The following is a 20077-nucleotide window of genomic DNA, read 5'->3' as shown; positions in this document are numbered from 1 at the left end:
GACATACTAGTGTCCGCTATTCTGTCTCAACTAAACGTATCCAGTATGAGCAGAGCACATACTTTCAGTTGTCTTCTATAATCTGCCTTGATGAACTAAAGTGCCTGTAGCATTGCATGTCTATTTTTTTAAATTGATCTTTATTTAACTAGGCAAGTCATTAAGAACAAATTCTTATTTTCAATGACGGCCTAGGAACAGTGGGTTAACTGCTTGTTCAGGGGGCAGAACAACAGATCTGTACCTTTGTCAGCTCGGGATTCGATTCTTGCAACCTTCCGGTTACTAGTCCAACGCTCTAAACCACTAGGCTATCTGGCACTGTCAAGGTTACAACAGTGCTACTGACTGGTACTTTCCTATAGCTTTCAATAACTTTTCCCATACTGTGTCACTGAACCAATCAGCCTCTGCACACTATAACTAATTTATCAGATCACCCCCACTAGAATTAAATCCCTAGAGAAAGCAGTACCTCGGAGAGACCATTGTGTAATTCAATCTTTTGGTGTGTGTCTTACTAGGCATTTAACCTGGTTGTTAGTGTTACCAGGCCTTTTCACCTGGTTTGTTAGTGTTACCAGGCCTTCCACGTGGTGTTAGTGTTACAGGCCTTTTCACCTGGTTGTTAATGTACCAGGCCTTTTCCACCTGGTTTTGTTAGTGTTACCAGGCCTTTCCACCTGGTTTGTTAGTGTTACCAGGCCTTTTCACCTGTTTGTAGTTTACCAGGCCTTTTCACCTGTTTGTTAGTGTTACCAGGCCTTTTCACCTGGATTGTTAAGTGTTACCAGGCTTTTAACCTGGTGTTAGTGTTTACCGTGGGCCTTTCCCGGTTGTTAGTGTTTACCAGGCCTTTTAACCTGGATTGTTAGTGTGTACCAGCCTTTTCACCTGGTTTGTTAGTGTTACAGGCCTTTTCACCTGGTTGTTAGTGTTACCAGGCCCTTTTCACCTGGTTTGTTAGTGTTACCAGCCTTTCCACCTGGTTTGTAGCTGTTACCAGGCCTTTTCACTGTTTGTTAGTGTTACCAGCCTTTCCACCTGGTTTGTTAGTGTTACCAGGCCTTTTTCACCTGTTGTTAGTGTACCAGGCCTTTCCACCTGTTGTGTTACAGGCTTTCACTGGGGTTCCGGCTCTCTTGTTAGTGTTACCAAGGCCTTTTCACCTGGTTTGTAGTGTTACCAGGCCTTTCACCTGGTGTGTTAGGTTTGTTACCAGGCCTTTTCACCCTGGGTTTGTTAGTGTTACCAGGCCTTCCACCTTGGTTGTTAGTGTTACCAGGCCTTTTCACCTGGTTTGTTAGTGTTACCAGGCCTTTTCAACCTGGTTTGTTTAGTGTTACCAGGCTTTTCCACCTGGTCTTGTGTTAGTGTTACCAGGCCTTTTCCACCTGGTTTGTTTTAGTGTTACCAGGCCTTTTCCACCTGTTTGTTAGTGTTACCAGGCCTTTTCACCTGGTTTTGTTAGTGACCAGGCCTTTTCACCTGGTTTGTTAGTGTTACCAGGCCTTTTCACCTGGGGTTGTTAGTGTTACCAGGCCTTTCACCTGGTTTGTTAGTGTTACCAGGCCCTTTCCACCTGGTTGGTTTAGTGTTACCAGGCCTTTTCCACCTGGTTTGTTAGTTGTTACCAGGCCTTTCCACCTTGGTTTGTAGTTACCAGGCCTTTCCCACCTGGTTTGTTAGTGTTACCAGGCCTTTTCACCTGGTTTGTTATTGTTACCAGGCCTTTTAACCTGGTTTGGTGGTGTGCGTGTTCCTCAGATTAACAGGTATGCCAAAGGAAAAATATATGATCCCCCGGATCCTCGTCGACTATACACCATCATGTCAGCCGAGGAGGTAGCCAACGGGGAAAAAGTCACACTGGGCCGAGTTGGAGATATCAGGTTAGTTACCTTCCCTGGTCAGTCAACCAGTCAGTTAGCTGGAGATGTACAGTACCAGTCAAATATTTGGACACACCTACTCTTTCCAGGGTTTTTCTTTATTTTTTACTACTTTCTACATTGTAGAATAATAGTGAAGACATCAAAACTATGAAATAACACATGGGATCATTTAGTAACCAAAAAAGTGTTAAACAAATCAAAATGTATTTTATATTTAAAGATTCTTCAACGTAGCCACCCTTTGCCTTGATGACAGTTTTGCACACTCTTGGTATTATCTCAACCAGCTTCACCTGGAATGTATGTTCAGTTACCTTCCCTGGTCAGTCAGTCAACCAGTCAGTCAGCTGGAGATATCAGGTTAGTTACCTTCCCTGGTCAGTCAGTCAGCTGGAGATATCAGGTCAGAAACTTTCCCTGGTCAGTCAGTCAGCTGGAGATATTAGGTCAGTTACCTTCCCAGGTCAGTCAACCAGTCAGTCAGCTGGAGATATCAGGTCAGTTACCTTCCCTGGTCAGTCAGTGAGGGCGCGTCCAAACTGCCACGTTGATTTTATCCGTAGCCGTGGTTTCCAGTGCTTTCTCAGTGGGAGTTGTACGTTGATGGTCAGCGGAGATTACACGTCCCTATCCAGAAAATGTCCATCCATTTTCACAGACAAAATTTTCAAATTAGTTGAGCTTTTGATAGGTCTATTTAAAAGTTAGCCAATTACAAAAGAGGACACGTGTAGGGTCCACGGACCATAATTCATCCATTCTCATTTGATGTCCGTTCTCCACTGATCAGTTTGGCTGCGACTTAAGTCAGTCAGTCAGTACATTTTTTCAGTCTGTCAATGAGAACAAGACAGACAGTTTGAAAAAGCTAATGAAAGCAAATAATCTGTCCTCTGAAGAATGCAGAAAGCCTTAGCTGTAGCATTTAGCTCTAACAAGTATCTCGTTGATCGCCTCTCCAGGTCGGGTCAGGAGTCTGAGCAGCTCTCTGTGGACCCTCACCCACTTGACGGCTCTACATATCAAACGACGACAATGTGAGTCGCATCCATCCTGACATCGGCAAGCTGCCACACCTCATCTACTTGAACCTGTCCTCCAATAAGCTCCGGGAGCCTGCCCACCGAACTCGGAAACATGGTGTGTCTCAGGTAAGAGCTCCCGTGTGGTGGTAAGGTCCTGAAGTGGTGCTGGTAATGCTAAGGTTGTGGGTTCAGCTCCCACTGGGATCACCACGATGATACGAGGCAGGGATGGCTGGTTTTAGTCCCGTTCTCTATTCAGTCAATTCTATCCTCAGATTTTTTTTTTTTTTTTAATTTTTCAACTGTTTCTCCTATCACTTATTCTCCAGGGAATTGCTTTTAAACAACAATCTTTTACGAGTTTTACCTTACGAACTCGGGCGGCTTTTCCAGTTACAAACCCTGGGGTTAAAAGGTATTTGTTTTAAAGGTTAATCACAATTCATATTGATTATCAACATTATTGATTTGAATACCGAGTAACAAAAGCTAATAAAAAATTTAAAAAGCTTATGGTTTGGATAAAGTGCCTCTGCAGGTAATCCTAGTCTATTATCTGTTGTGCAGGTAACCTTAGTATTAGATACAATATCATAAGCATTAATAATAGGTTGTCTCTGTGCAGGTAACCCTTTGTCCCAAGACATCCTCAACCTGTACCATGAACCAGAAAGCTCTTGAACTACATGCTCGACAATCTAGCAGGTAAAATGTTGAACGACTACATGCCACAATCCAGCAGGTAGATGGTTGTTGAACTACATGCACGGCAATCAAGATGGTAAATGGTTCCACCGATTCACGTCACAGGAAAACCATCGACACGGCTCATACAAATTTAAGCAGTTGTTAGGTGTAAACCTGACTGGAGCACCACACCTGAATTGTCTTATTGTCTTCTCCTGAACCAGAGAGCATTAAACGCCTATGTCTCCTTCTAATTAATCATGTAGTTAATTAGTTAATTGGTTAATTAGTTAATTGGTTAATTAGTTAATTGTGTCCTTTATTTAGTGCACCCAGAAACACTCCCCCAGAGACCTTGAAGGAGCGAGACCCAATGACCCCCACAGGTACTTCAGGATAACTCCTTACCCAATGACCCCCACAGGTACTTCAGGATAACTCCTTACCCAATGACCCCCACAGGTACTTCAAGGATAACTCCTTAACTCACATGATCCCGCCACAGGTACTTCAGGATAACTCCTTACCCAATGACCTCACAGGTACGTCAGGGTAACTCCTACCCATGGACCCCACAGGTACTTCAGGATAACTCCTTACCCAATGACCCCTCACAGGTATCTTCAGGATAACTCCTTACCCAATGACCCCCCACAGGTATCTTCAGGATAACTCCCTACCCATGACCCCCACAGGTACTTCAGGATAACTCCCTATACCCAATGACTCGCGCACAGGTACTATGCAGGATAACTCCTACCAATGACCGACTCCCCACAGGTACTTCAGGATACTCCCTAACCCACTGGTCCAATGGTACTTACGACTTAACTACCCCCTGGTCCCAATGGTAGCTACGACTTACTACCCGCCACTGGTCCCAATGGTAGCTACGACATTATACCCAATAGTCCCAATGGTAGCTACAACATTACTACCCTGGCCCCAATGGTAGCTACAACATTACTACCCCCTGGTCCCAATGGTTAGCTACAACATTACCACCCCCTGGTCCAATGTAGCTACGACATTACTACCTCCTGGTCCCAATGGTAGCTACAATATTACTACCCGCCCTGGTCCCAATGGTAGCTACGACATTACTACCCCCTGGTCCAATGGTAGCTACGGACATTACTGCCCCTGGCCCAATGGTGCTACAAACATTACTTACCCGGGCCCCTGGTCCCAATGGTGATACAACATTACTACCCCCTGGTCCCAATGGTAGCTACGACATTACACCGCCTCTGGTCCCAATGGTAGCTACGACATTTACTACCCCCTGGTCCCAATGGTAGCTACAACATTCTACCCCCTGTCCCAATGGTAGCTACGAACATTACTACCCGCCCTGGTCCCAATTACTACACTTAACTACCGCCTGGTCCAATGGTAGCTACAACATTACTACCCCCCTGGTCCCAATAGGGTAGACATTACTAACCCCCTGGTCCAATGGTAGCTATCAGACATACTACCCCTGGTCCCCAATGGTAAGCTACGACATTACTAACCCGGCCTGGTCCCAATGGTAGCTACGACATTACTACCCCTGGCCCAATTACTACGACATTACTAGCCCCTGGTCCCAATGGTAGCTACAATAGTTATTATTGTCACTGAATAGCAATGATTGATCTACTATTGTTATTAGACTAGTAGTGCTATTGTAGTAGTAGTAGTAGCAGCACGTATCAGCAGTAGTTAGTAGTAGTAGTAGTAGCAGTATCAGCAGTAGTAGTAGCATCAGTAGTAGTAGTAAGCAGTGGTAGTAGTAGTAGTAGTAGCAGTAGTAGTAGTAGCAGCAGTACAGTAGTAGCAGTAAGAGCAGTAAGTATCATCAAAGAGTAGCAGTAGTAGTAGCAGTATCAGTAGTAGTAGCAGTATCAGTAGTAGCAGTAGTAGTAGTAGATAGTAGTAGTAGTAGTAGGCTGGGTGTCTGTAACCAGGCAGCTTAGAGATATTAGCTGATGTACGAAGGGCTATATAAAATAAACTTGATTTGATTTGATGATTTGAGCAGCAGTAGTAATAGTAGTAGCAGCAAGTATCAGTAGTTAGTATCAGTAGCAGTAGCAGTAGCAGTAGTAGTAGCAGTAGTAGTAGCAGCGTAGTAGTAGTAGTAGTAGTAGTAGTAGCAGCAGTATCAAGTAGTAGTATCGCAGCAGTATCAGTAGTAGTAGGCAGCAGTAATCAGTAGTAGTAGTAGTAGCAGTATCAGTAGTAGTAGTAGTAGCAGTATCAGTAGTAGTAGTAGCAGTATCAGTAGTAGTAGTAGTAGTAGCAGTAGTAAGTCAGTGTAGTAGTAAGCAGTTGTTAGTCAGTATAGTTAGTAGCAGCAGTAATATTCAGCTAGTAGTAGTAGAGCAGCAGTATCAGTAGTAGTAGTAAGTAGCAGCAGTATCAGTAGTAGTAGTAGTAGCAGCAGTATCAGTAGTAAGTAGTAGTAAGTAGTACAGCAGTATCAGTAGTAGTCAGAGTAGAGCAGTATCAGTAGTGTATAGTAGTAGCAAGTAGCAGTAGTCAGTAGTAGATAGTAAGTAGTAGTCAGCAGCAGTATCAGTATCAGTAGTAGTAGTAGTAGCAGTAGTAGTAGCAGTAGTAGTAGCAGTAAGTAGCAGTAGCAGTAGTAAGCAGTAGCAGTAGTAGTAGTAGCAGAGCAGTATCAGTAGCATAGTAGTAGCAGCAGTAGTAGGTTGTTGTCCAGGGTCATGCCAAGGTTCGTTGCACTCTGGGAGGGGATACCGTGGAGTTGTCAACCATGATAGAGATGGTCTTTGAAGCAGGGCAGCTTCCTCGGAGAGGAAGAGCATCACCTTCTTGTCGGAGGTTGAGTGTGAGGTGATGGGCCGACATCCAAGCTGAGATATCTGCCAGTCACAAAGAGATGCGTGTCACCACCTGGGTGTCAGAAGGTGGATGGAGAAAGAGTCCAGTTGAGTGTCATCCGCATAGCAAATGAAAGGAGAGACCATGTGAGGATATGACAGAGCTGAGTGACTTGGTGTATAGAGAGAAGAGGAGAGGTCCATCCTCATAGCAATGATAGGAGGAAAGGAGAGACCATTGGAGGATATGACAGAGCTGAATTACTTGGTGTATAGAGAGAAGAGGAGAGGGCCTAGAACGGAGCCCTGGGGGACACCAGTATTGAGAGTGCGTGGTGCAGACACAGATCCTCTCCATCCTCTCCATCCTCAGACTATGAGAGAAAACATAGTCAAATGAAGAGAGAGCAGCTGGATTAGCAGTGTTCTCTAACATGATCCATGTCTTCGTCAGGGACAAAAAGACAAGGGACTGAAGGGCAGCGTAGGCTGAGATGAACTCAGCGTTCTGGACCTCAGACCAGCAGTTCCAAACGCTATCAGAGACCAGGAATTCCACATGGGTGGTGAGCGCAGGGTACACTAAATTTAGAAGGGTTGTAACCAAGGGGTGGGGAGCGTCTGTAAAGCCTACAGGAAGAGGAGCAAACAAGTAAAGAAAACACACACATAGTTGACCAAGCTACAAAAGAGCAAACATTTGATCGTCTGAAAATCACTGGGTAAGATCCTCAAGTGAGAGAATGGTGTGGAGCCTTCCTCTGTCCTTCCTCGAACAACTCGGCAGAACCGTCTTTGTTTTGGCGATGGTCTTAGTTTTGCGACACGACCGCAGCTGACACGGCCGCCACTGACAAAACAGGGGAGACTGAAGTACTAATACTAATTGCTAAATGCCTTGCAAAGGTGATGCGCACACCTCCCGGTACTAATTGCCTAGGAGAGCAGAAACCATTCCCCCTCCGATACAGTCACACATTGCCCGGCCCCTTAATCCTGGTTGATGTGTCAACAATCATCTGCAAGTTAATAGCAGTCAGCAGTTCACACAGCAAGTAGTCTACTGGGAAAACAGTCACCACAACAGATAAAGACAGGACTAGACCACAACAGATAAAGACCAGTACTAGACCACAACAGATAAAGACAGTACTAGACCACAACAGATAAAACAGTACTAGACCACAACAGATAAAGACAGTACTAGACCACAACAATAAACAGAAAGACAGTACTAGACCACAAACAGATAAGACAGAAAACAGTACTAACCACAACAGATAAAGACAGTACTAGACCACAACAGATAAAGACAGTACTAGACCACAACAGATAAGACAGTACTAGACCACAACAGATAAGACAGTACAGACCACAACAGATAAAGACAGTACTAGACACAACAGATAAGACAGTACAACCACACGATAAAGACAGGACTAGACCACAAACATAAAGCATACTAAACCACAACAGTAAAGACTACTAGACCACAACAGATAAAGACAGTACTAGACCACAACAGATAAAGACAGTACTAGACCAAACAGATAAAGACAGACTAGACACAACAGATAAAGACAGACTAGACACAACAGATAAAGCAGTACTAGACCACAACAGATAAAGACAGTACAGACCACAACAGATAAAGACAGTACTAGACCACAACAGATAAAGACAGTACTAGACCACAACAGATAAAGACAGGACTAAACCACAACAGATAAAACATGACTAGACCACAACAGATAAAGACAGGACTAGACCACAACAGATAAAGACAGTACTAGACCACAACAGAAAAGACAGAAAGACAGTACTAGACCACAACAGATAAAGACAGTACTAGACCACAACAGATAAAGACAGAAAGACAGTACTAGACCACAACAGAATAAAGACAGTACTAGACCACAACAGATAAAGACAGTACTAGACCACAACAGAAAACATACTAGACCACAACAGATAAAGACAGAAAGACAGTACTAGCCACACAGTAAAACAGAAAGACAGTACTAGACCACAACAGATAAAGACAGTACTAGACCACAACAGATAAGACAGTACTAGACACAAAGATAAAGACGTACTAGACCACAACAGATAAAGACAGGACTAGACCACAACAGATAAAGACGTACTAGACCACAACAGATAAAGACAGTACTAGACCACAACGATAAAGACAGTACTAGACCACAACAGATAAAGACAGTACTAGACCACAACAGATAAAGACAGACTAGACCACAACAGAAAAAGACAGACTAGACCACAACAGATTAAGACAGGACTAGACCACAACAGATAAGACAGTATAGACCACAACAATAAAGACAGTACTAGACCACAACAGATAAAGACAGGACTAGACCAAAACAGATAAAGACAGACTAGACCACAACAGATAAAGACAGTACTAGACCACAACATATAAGACAGAAAGACAGTACTAGACCACAACAAGATAAAGACAGTACTAGACCACAACAGATAAAACATACAGACACAGATAAAGACAGATACAGTACTAGACCAACAGATAAGACAGAAAGACAGTACATAGACCACATACACATAAAACAGTACTAACCACAACGAATAAGACAGTACTAGACCCACAACAGATAAAGACAGTACTAGACCACAACAAGAGTAGCAGTACTAGACCACAAACAGATAAAGACAGTACTAGACCACAACAGATAAAGACAGTACTAGACCACAACAGATAAAGACAAGAGACAGGACTAACCACAACAAGATAAGACGAAATGATACGTATCACTCCTGGGCAGTACTACATGCATCATGATGATCGCCATTGAGTTGTTATGTGTATAAAGATTCCCCCCCTCCCCCTGCTCCTCCCTTCCTCTCCCAGCCATGTTCACAGTGATGTGTTACAACGTGCTGTTGATAAGTACGCAACGCGTCAGCTACAGCTACTTCCTCCTGTAGCCCTCAGACTGGGAGTACAAGAAGAAGGCTCAGGAGAGGAGTCACACACTGTGACGCTGACATCATCAGTCTACGGTTAGGTCTGACAGTAATCTAGTCTACATTGTAGGACTCTGAGCATCTATCAGTCTCAGAACGAGCGGGTTTCTGACCCTTTATCAGTCACGGTAGGGTCTACATATCAGTCGACGGAGTAGAGGTCATAGAGCAGTTTGTCGTCCTCCGTCCCGTGGGCGAGACCCAGTATACCGTAGACTATTCGAATGAGACCATCAGTCTACACCACAGGGCCATGGGGGCTCTCGAGTATCCTCCCGCGCTGTCCCCGGCCCCCCGGTCCCCCCATGCCTGGGGACACATTCCCGATCAGTCTAAAGTTAGGTGACATCATCGTCTACGAGGTAGGTCTGATCAATCAGTCTCGGGTAGGTGACATCTAGTCTACGGATGACATTCAGTCTAAAGGAACGTGGCTGGACATCATCAGCTCTACAGGTAGGTCTATATCATCAGTCTTACAGGTAGGATCGATATCATCAGTCAACAGGTAGGTCTGACATCACTCGGAGTTGACTCTACTACAGGTAGAGTCTGACATCATCAGTCTACAGGTAGATCTGACATCATCAGTCTACAGGTAGAGTCTGACATCATCAGTCTAAAGGTAGAGTCTGACATCATCAGTCTACGGGTAGGGTCTGACATCATCAGTCTACGGGTAGGGTCGGACATCAACAGTCTACAGGTAGAGTCTGACATCATCAGTCTACGGGTAGGGTCTGACATCATCAGTCTACGGGTAGGGTCTCATATCATCAGTCTACGGGTACTGTAGGGTCTCGCACGGGACCGAGAGACTGAAAAACTGCTTCTATCTCAAGGCCATCAGACTGTTAAACAGCCACCACTAACATTTAGTGGCCGCTGCCAAAATACTGACTCAACTCCAGCCACTTTAATAATGGGAATTGATGGAAATTATGTAAAAATGTATCACTAGCCACTTTAAACAATGCCACTTAATATAATGTTTACATACCCTATATTACTCATCTCATATGTATATACTGTACTCTATACTATCTACTGCATCTTGCCTATGCCGTTCTGTACCATCACTCATTCATATATCTTTATGTACATATTCTTTATCCCTTTACACTTGTGTGTATTAGGTAGTAGTTGTGGAATTGTTAGGTTAGATTACTTGTTGGTTATTACTGCATTGTCGGAACTAGAAGCACAAGCATTTCGCTACACTCGCATTAACATCTGCTAACCATGTGTATGTGACAAATGATATTTGATTTGATTTGATTTGATTTGAAGCATTCTCTGCCCGTGGAGATACTGTACCATTTGGAGTCATTTTCCCAGTACCAGATTGAACCAGTAGATGGCAGTCCCTGCTCTTCAAAGTGACAAGTTCTAAAAATGACTACAGTTTGTTGTTAACTCCCACCATTGTTCGTGGGGGAAAAAAACACTATATGTCTGCCTTTGTGCAACTCGTCCTAAAAAAGTTCAGATGAGTTCAACCTGATGGACAAAAATAGAAAATATTTCATTGGTTTTCATTCATACGTTTCTGTGTAGCCTCAGCCTAACTCTGTGTCTGTTCCTCAGGCCTGAAACCGCTGCAGGAGAAGCAGCTGATCCTGGTAGCCAACGCCCACATGCACTGGGACCCGGAGTTCTGTGACGTCAAGCTGATCCAGACCATGATGTTCCTGTCTGAGTTAAAGAGCATCGCTGAAAAGGCACCTGAGCTCCGTGGGAACAGGCTCCCTGACCTCTGACCCAGCCTCCATCCCTATCGTGCTCTGTGCTGACCTCAACTCCCTGCCTGACTCTGGTAAGAACCTAACACTAACTCACACCCAACCCCTATCCCTATCATGCTCTGTGCTGACCTCATGTCGCTCCCTGACAAACAAGAAAATGCTCAGGCAGATGCGTCGCTCCTAGTGGCCGGGGGAGTTTAATGCAGGGAAACTGAAATCTGTTTGACCTCATTTCTACCAGAATGTCACCTGTACAGCTAGAGGAGACACAACTCTAGATCACCTTTACTCTACACACAGAGACACATATAAAACTCTAGATCACCTTTACTCTACACAGAAACACATATAAACCTCTAGATCTCCTTTACTCCACACAGAAACACATATAAAACTCTAGATCACCTTTACTCCACACAGAGACACATATAAAACTCTAGATCTCCTTTACTCCGCACAGAAACACATACGAAGTTCGCCCTCTAGCCCTCCCTTTGGCAAATCTGACCATAACTCCATCCTCTTAATTCTTGCTTACAAGCAAAAAACTCGAACAGGAAATATCAGTGACGCCCTCAATACAGAAGTGGTCCGACGAAAGCGGATGCTAAGTTACAGGACTGTTTCTCTAGCAACGACTGGAATATGTTCCGGGATTCATCTGATGGCATTGAAGAGTTTACCACATCTGTCACGGGCTTCATTAATAAGTGCATCCAAGACGTCGTCCCCACAGTGACCGTACGTACATACCCCAACCAAAAGCCATGAATTACAGGCAACATCCGCAATGTGCTAAAGGCTAGAGCAAAGCGGGACACAAATCCGAACACTTATAAGAAATCCCACTGTGCCCTCAGACGAACCATCAAACAGGCAAAGTGTCAATACAGGACTAAGATCGAATCCTACTACACCGGCTCTGATGCTAGTCGGCTGTTGCAAGGCTTGCAAACTATCACAGATTACAAAGAGAAACCCAGCTGCGAGTTGCCCAGAGACGCAAGCCTACAAGACGAGCTAAATACCTTCTATGCTCGCTTCGAGGCAAGCAACACTGAACCATGCATGAAAGCACCAGCTGTTCCGGATGACTGTGTGATCACGCTCTCCGTAGTCGATGTAAGACCATTAAACAGGTCAACATTCACAAGACCGCAGGGCCAGATGGATTGCCAGGACGCGTACTCAGACCATGCGCTGACCAGCTGGAAAGTGTCTTCACTGACATTTTCAACCTGTCCCTGACCGAGTCTGTAATACCTACATGTTTGAAGCAGACCAACATAGTTCCTGTGCCCCAGAACACCAAGGTAAACTGTCTAAATGGCTATCGCCCTATAGCACTCACATCTGTAGCCATTAAATGCTTTGAAAGGTTGGTCATGGCTCACCCCAGACACCCTGGACCCACTCCAATTTGCATACCGCCAAAACAGATCCACAGATGATGGAATTTCTATTGCACTCCACACTGCCCTTTCCCACCTGGACAAAAGGAACACCTAAATGAGAATGCTGTTTATCGACTACAGATCAGCGTTCAACACCACAGTGCCCTCCAAGCTCATCACTAAGCTAAGGACCCTGGGATGAAACACCTCTCTCTGTATCGCAATTGGATACTGGACTCTCTGATTACCCTCTCACCTGGGGAGGGTAATACACCCTGTATTACCTGTTTCAATGCCCCCCCCTCTCTACACCCCGTCTTACCTTCCATGCCCCCCTCTCTACACCCTTATACCTGTTTCCATGCCCCCCCCCCCTCTCTACACCCTGTATTAACTGTGTTCAATGCCTCCCCTCTGCTACACCCTGTATTAACTGTCAATGCCCCCCCTCTACACCCTGTATTACCTGTTTCCATACCCCACCCCCCCTCTCTACACCCTGTAGTTACCTGTTTCCATGCCCCCCCCCTCCTACACACCTGTATTAACTTTTCAACTGACCCCCCTCTCTACACCCTGTTACCTTTTCAATCCCCCCCTCTCTACACCCTGTAATAACTTTCCAATGCCCCCCCTTCTCTAACCCTGATTAACTTTTCCATGCCCCCCTCTCTACCACCCTGTATTAACTCGTTTCCATGCCCCCTCTCTCACACCCTGTATTAACCTGTTTTCCATGCCCCCCCCCCCCTCTACACCCTGTATAACTTTCATGCCCCCCCCCCCTCTCTGAACCCTTATTAACTGTTTCAATGCCCCCCTCTCTACACCCTGTATTAAAACTGTTCAATGCCCCCCTCTCTACACCCTGTATTAACCTGTTCCATGCCCCCCCCCTCCTACACCCTGTATAACTGTTTCCATGTCCCCCCCCCCCCTCTTCTACAACCCTGTATTAACTGTTTCAATGCCCCCCCTCTCTACCACCTGTATTTACCTGTTTCAATGAACCCCCTCCTCTCTACACCCTGTATTGCCTTTGTCCATGCCCCCTCTCTTACACCCTGTTATTACCTGTTTCCATTGCCCCCCCCCCTCTTACACCTGTTACCTGTTTCCATGCCCCCCCTCTCTACACCCGTATACCTGTTTCCATGACCCCCCCCCCCCTCTACACCCTGGTATTACCTTTTCAATGCCCCCCTCTCTACACCCTGTATTAACTTTTCAATGCCCCCCCCTCTCTACACCCTTATTAACTTTTCAATGACCCCCCCTCTTACACCCTGATATTAACTGTTTCAAAATCCCCCTCTCTACACCCTCTATTACCTTTTCGCCATGCCCCTCTCTACCCCTGTATTACCGTTTCCATGCCCCCCCCCCTCTCCACACCCATGTATTAACTGTTTTCAATGCCCCCGCCTCTCATACACCCTGTATATACCTGTTTCAATGCCCCCCCCCTCCTCTTACACCCTGTCATAACGTTTCAATCCCCCCCTCTCTACTACCCGATTACCGTTTCCATGCACCCCCCCCTTAACACCCTGTATTAAACTGGTTCAATGCCCCCCCTCTCCTACAGCCCTGTATTAACTGTTTCAATGCCCCCCCTCCTCTACACCCGTATTACCTGTTTCCATGCCCCCCCCCCTCTCTACACCCTAGTATTAACTGTTTCAATGCCCCCCCTCTCTACCACCCTGTATACTTTTTCCATCCCCACCTCTCTCTACACCCTGTATAAACGTTTCAATGCCCCCCCCCCTCCTCTACACCTGTATTAACCTGTTTCAATGCCCCCCCTCTCTACAACCCTGTAATTACCTGTTTCCATGCCCCCCCACCTCTCTACACCTGTATTAACTGATTCCATGCCCCCCACCTCTCTACACCCTGTATTAAACTGTTTCCAACTCCCCCCCTCTCTACACCCTTATTACCTGTTCCATTGCCCCCCCCCCCCCTGCTCTACACCCTGTATTACCTGTATCCATGCCCCCCCCCCTCTCTACACCCCTGTATTAACTGTTTGCAATTGCCCCCCCTGTCTACACCCTGTATTAAACTGTTGTCAATTTTCCCCCCTCTCTACACCCTCGTATTACCTGTTTCCATGCCCCCTCTCTTTACACCCTGTATTACCTGTTTCATGCCCCCCCCCTGCTCTACACCCTGTATAACTGTTTCAATGCCCCCCCCTCTCTACACCCCTGATTACCTGTTTCAATTTGCCCCCCCCCTCTCTACACCCTGTATTAACGTTTCAATGCCCCCCCCTCTCGACACCCTGTATACCTTTTCCATCCCCCCCCCCCCTCCTCTACACCCTGTATTAAACTTTTCCAATCCCCCCCTCTCTACACCCGTATAATCGTTCCAATGCCCCCCCTCTCTACACCCTGGTATTACCTGTTTCCATGCCCCCCCCCCCCTCTTACACCCTGTATAACTGTTTCAGATGCCCCCCCCTCTACACCCTGTATTACCGTTTTCCATTTGCCCCCCCACCTCTCTACACCCTGTATAACTGTTCAATCCCCCCCCTCTCTACACCCTGTTTAACTGTTTCAATGCCCCCCCCTCTTACACCCTGTATACCTGGTTTTCCATGCCCCCCCCCTCTACACCTGTTATTAACTGTTTCCATGCCCCCCACCTCTCTACACCTCGTATTAAACTGTTCAATGCCCCCCTCTCTACACCCGTATTACCTGTTTCCTGCCCCCCCCCCTCTCTACACCTGTATTACCTGTTTCCATGCCCCCCCCGCGTCTTACACCCTTATACCTGTTTTCAATGCCCCCCCTCTCACACCCTGATAACTGTCTTCATGCCCCCCCCCCGTCTCTACCCTGTATTAAACTGTTTTCAATGACCCCCCTCTCTACACCCTGTATTACCTTTCCATGCCCCCCCTCTACTACACCTGATATACCTGTTCAATCCCCCCCCCCCTTCTCTACACCCGTATTACCTGTTTCAAATGCCCCCCCTCTCTACACCCTGTATAACTGTTCCATAGCCCCCCCCCCCCTCTCTAACCCTGTATTACCGTGTTCAATGCCCCCCTCTCTACACCCGATAACTTTTTCCATGCCCCCCCCCTCTCTACACCCGTTATTAACACTGTTTCCATTTGCCCCCCCCTCTCACACCCTGTATTTAACTGTTTCAATGCCCCCCTCTCTACACCCTCTATTACCTGTTTCCATCCCCCCCCCCTCTCTACACCCCGTATTAACGTTCCATCCCCCCGGCCCCCCCTCTACACCCTGTATATAACTGTTTCCATCCCCCCTCTCTCTACCTCCTCTATAACTGTTCCATGCCCCCCCCCCTCTAACCTGTAAATTCCATCCCCTCTACGTATTAAACTGTTTCAATGCCCCCCCTACACCCTGTATTACTGTTTTCCATCCCCCCTCCTCTACACCCTTATTACCTTTCCATGCCCCCCTCTCTCTAACACCCCTGTATACCTGTTTCCATGCCCCCCCCCTCCGCTAGGAGTATGAGACCTGAGTAACGGTTGTGTTACGGTAGAATCACAAGACTTCAGAGACGCGCCTACAACGACGCTCTCACCAACTCACTGCCAAAGCAACGGCAGACATCACTAAGAGCGTCCGACCAGCAACCTCATGTCTACACCAACTACACCTACGACTTTAGGAGGCTACACCGTCTTAGATAACCCTACCCCTAACCCTACGAGACCCTCTATAGACACCCTACGAGAACAGCCTCTATAGACTAACCCACCCCTAACCACGAGGACACCCATAGACTAACCCACCCCTACAGAACAGCTCTATAGACAACCCTACCCCACCCTACAGAGAACAGACTCTATAGACTAACCCTAGCCCTACGAGACACCTCTATAGCTAACCCTACCCCTCGAGCGACAGCCTTTTAATTTTTTAACTTTTAAAAACCCCTAAAAACCCCCTTTACGACAGCCCTATAGACAACCCTACCCCTACCCTACGGAGACAACTCTATAGACAACCCTACCCCTCAGACAGCCTCTATAGACTAACCCTACCCTACGAGGATAGCCTCTAAGACTAACCCACCCCTACAGACACCTCTATAGACTAACCCTACCCTACCCTACAGAACAGACTCTATAGGACTAACCCTACCCCTAACCCACTGAGACACCTCTATAGACTAACCCTACCCTACCCCTACGAGACAGCCTTCTATAGACTAACCCTAACCCTAACCCCTACGAGACAGCCTCTATAGACTTAACCCTAACCCTAGCCCTACGAGACAGCCTGCTATAGACTAACCCTACCCCTACCCTACCGAGACATCTCTATAGACTAACCCTACCCCTACCGAGAAGCCTCTATAGCCTACCCACTAAACCTACAAGCGGCCTCTATAGTCTCCCCCTTTACCCTACAAGGACAGCCTCTATAGACTACCCCACCCTACTAGAAACGGCTCTATATCCCTACCACTAAACCACGAGCGCCTCTATAGATCTACCCTTTACCCTACAGACAGCCCTATAGACTACCCCTACCCTACGAGGACAGCCTCTGAGCCTACCAGCTAACCATCAACCCTACAGAACAGCCTCTAAGCCTACCACTACCCTACGACCCCTACTATAGGCCGACCACAACCCTATAGGACAGCCTCTAAGACTACCACATAACCCTATAGACAGCTTCTATAGCCACCTACTACCCTAACAGGCAGCCCTATAGTCTACGCGACCCTACAGGCAGCTCTATAGCCTACCACTAACCCTACCAGAAGCAGCCTCTATAGACTACCACTAACCTCAACCCTACGAGGACAGCCTCTATAGAGCTAACCTCTGACCAGCTACACAGGCACCTCTATAGCCTACCACAACCCTACCAGAGCACCTCTATACCTACCACTACCTCAACCCTACGAGACAGCCCTCTATAGTCTACCACTGGACCCTACTGAGGACACCTTCTATAAGCCACCACTAACCCTACCAGAGCAGACCTCCTATAGACTACCACTAACCTCAACCCTACGAGGACAGCCTCTATAGTCTACCACTGACCCTACGAGGACAGCCTCTATAGTCTACCACTAATCTCAACCCTACGAGGACAGCCTCTATAGTCTACCACTGACCCTACGAGGACATACTCATTGACTTACACCAAATACACATACGACTTCAAGGTTAAGCTGACTGGATACTGTCGCTCTCTCACGCCTTCCCTCTCACTCCTTCTCTCTCTCTCTCTCTTACTGTACTTCTCTCTCCTCTCTCTCCTTCTCTTCTTTTCTTACTCTCTCCTTCCATTTCTCTCCCTCCTCTCTCTCTCTGTCCCTCCGCCTTTCTCCCTCCTCTCCGTCTCTCTCTCTGCCTCCTCTCTCCTGCTCTCCCTCTCGCTGTACTCCTTCTGTCCTCTCTCCTTCCATCTCTCTCCCTCCTCTCTGTCCATCTGTCGTTCTCCCTCCTTCTCTCCATCTCTCTCTCTCTCTGCCTCCTTCCTTCCCTCTCTCTCTCCCCATCACCCCATACTGTAGAGCAAAGTGTCAACATTACAGAGCATCCATGATGCTAAAATATATTTTTAGAAATTTTTAACGTATAGCAATGCTAACAAGATCTTTCACCGTTCTTTCTTTATTTCTTCCTCCCTCCCTGTGCAGGGCGTGATCGACTACATCTTCTTCTCCAAGACTCACATGTCTGTAGCCGGCTTGCTCGGTGCCCTGGAGTCTCAGTGGTTAACGGACAACAACATCACCGGCTGTCCCCACACCCACATCCCCTCTGATCACTTCTCTCTGCTCGCCCAGCTGGAGCTCCACCCGCCCCTCACCACCTCCTCCTCCCTCAACGGCCTGCACCTGCCTGTCCACAGGTAGTGGTTGTCCCGACCACTCACCCCTGACCCCTTTGAACCCTGACCTTTGAACCCCTAATGCCCCGCCTCCTCTGCCGAAAAGGACCTTGTACATTTTCTTATCGTGTCCCTAATCACAAACCATCCAAGGAGCTCCGACGCAGACAACCCATTCCCCAAAGGAGTGAAGTATTCTCCCCGTACTGCTCTTTTTTTTTTTACCTCCATTTTGAACACAGATTGTATTTCTCTTTGTTTTGCTTGTTGTCGTTTTTCTCGTCCATTTGAACGGCTTGATACCAAATCATGTTTTGTGTTGTTTTCTGGTCATATGCTACTGCTGCTGCCCGTCTCCTTGGAAACTTCTGTGTCAGAAATAGCACCCTATTCCCTATATAGTGCACTACTTTAGACCAGAGCCCAATGCGATATAGGAAATAGGTTTCCATTTGGGAGGAAGCCCCAAGTTCAGGTCATCCTGGTCTGATGTCAGACCACCTGATGTGTTTTTGCCTTGGCCTGGTTTGGGTGGGCCCGGTGTGGGTGGGCCCGGTCTGGGTGGGCCCGGTCTGGGTGGGTCCGGTCTGGATGGGCCCCGTCTGGATGGGCCCGGTCTGGGTGGGCCCGGTCTGGGTGGGCCCGGTCTGGGTGGGTCCGGTCTGGGTGGGCCCGGTCTGGGTGGGCCCGGTCTGGGTGGCCTGGCTGAGAGTAAGAAAAGCTTTTTGCCATAATCTAATAACAAGTACGATGACAGCCGCCATCCGGGTTTCTCTCTGGTTGAGAAATCCACTCCTCAAGACAAGTTATGACATCCAGAGTTCTACTGAATTGCATTTGCTGATCATGTTAAAGTTACCGTCGTTTCATCATACACCCAAACAGGACTTCTTCTTCTTCCTTCTCCAAAATGACGGTGGTGTTTGGGACTTTTCACTACTGCTCTATTTGGAGTTAAGTACGGTAAGAAGAGTTTTTTATTTTAGCAAAATGTGAAATGTTGTCATCTCTAACGTGTCTATGGAAGCCTATAAGGGTCAATCAGTGAACAGGATCCCAGCATTACTATTGTAACAGAAACACAGCTTCAGTATTAACATACTTTGCTCTCAGCTTCTCATGCTGCTATGTAAGTTGACACTATGCATTGATTTTCCCTCGCCTGTTTGAGTGGTGTGTGTTCCTGACCCAAAGAAAATTATCCGAAAAATGTTTTTTCTTCGATTGCACCTTTTCAAAATACCACAAAGTTACAGCAACAAAATGTCCCAGAAATTATCCTTGAAATCACCAGAAATGTCTCTTACAAGAGTAGATTTTAAACAGAAAGTCATCATCATATTTAGTCTTTAGCTTTTAAACTGCACTGTTTTTTAAATATCTTTTAAAATCTTAATTAGCCCAACTTCCCTGAGGCTCATAGCCCCCAAGAGTCCAACATCAATCAATTTAAAGATTGATTGATTGAAGAATCTTCCCAAAACCAATCAGATTTGCTTGCCGTGTGTTGCAATATCTATTTATTAACATGAGAAAGGGTTTGGTTTGTTTTCCAAGCCAGATGCCATTTATAATCACATCAGTGATCTTATAACCACAACGCAGAGCTGAATATATTTCTAAAGACTTG

At 46.6% G+C, this 20077-nt stretch overlaps 1 pseudogene; it reads left to right on the top strand.

Moving 5' to 3' along the window:
- The first annotated feature begins 1767 nt into the window (after nt 1–1767).
- Nucleotides 1768–18986, top strand: LOC112072347 (CCR4-NOT transcription complex subunit 6-like; annotated as a pseudogene).
- The last annotated feature ends 1091 nt before the right edge of the window (nt 18987–20077 follow it).

Source organism: Salvelinus sp. IW2-2015, unplaced genomic scaffold (genome assembly GCF_002910315.2).
Source record: "Salvelinus sp. IW2-2015 unplaced genomic scaffold, ASM291031v2 Un_scaffold1898, whole genome shotgun sequence".
NCBI classification, from domain to species: domain Eukaryota; kingdom Metazoa; phylum Chordata; class Actinopteri; order Salmoniformes; family Salmonidae; genus Salvelinus; species Salvelinus sp. IW2-2015.
This window is presented reverse-complemented; position numbering and strand designations above follow the sequence as displayed.